Below are 742 nucleotides of genomic sequence, written 5' to 3' on the forward strand. Positions count from 1 at the left end.
GCCTCTGTATCTGAAACTACCTGGCCTCATTCAGAGTTTCTACTTCAATAGAATACTTTTAAAATATGTGCTGAGTAGGTGAAACTATTCCCCAGTAAAACTGTTACTTTTTACATTTATAAAAGTATCATTAAATAGTTGATTTCCTTTCCCTTGTATTTTTTCAAATACTCCTTTTTGAAGGTGAACCAACAGGCACTTGGTTATGCTAATTGTGGGGCCTACTAAAACTGAATTGATCATTAAATGATTGCAGGTGCCTGGGTAATTTTCCTTTTTTATAACCTGAATTATTCTTCCTAAATAGAAGCTGGTTTATATTAACATCTCCATCAGGGGTAAAACAATGTTCTTAATTCTAACTTGTATGAGCTTTTCAAAAAAAACTTTAGATCTTCGTATTTTTTATCTAAACTGTTTTCTCTCAGTGGTTTCTTACCCTTTTAGGCAGTTACCTTCTCTGTTCAGAGTTCAGTCTTTGTCCCTTAGAGCAATGGGTATGGGAAAAGACCCATTTCATAGTTTTCTTGGAGTGTAGTTCCTGCCCACTGCTGAATGGAAGCAAAAATCAGATCAGAGAATTCCATCTGTAGTACCCATCAACGTTTATGTGGGCCTACCAACTATATCTGATGTCCGCCAAGCCCCAAGTGCTCCAGCTACCAAAACTGCCATGCCACACACCTGTAAGTGGTAAGATTCCTCTTTGAGACTTTCACCAAAAATTATTCATGATTAAATA

This window comes from Myotis davidii, unplaced genomic scaffold (assembly GCF_000327345.1).
Source record: "Myotis davidii unplaced genomic scaffold, ASM32734v1 scaffold130, whole genome shotgun sequence".
NCBI classification, from domain to species: domain Eukaryota; kingdom Metazoa; phylum Chordata; class Mammalia; order Chiroptera; family Vespertilionidae; genus Myotis; species Myotis davidii.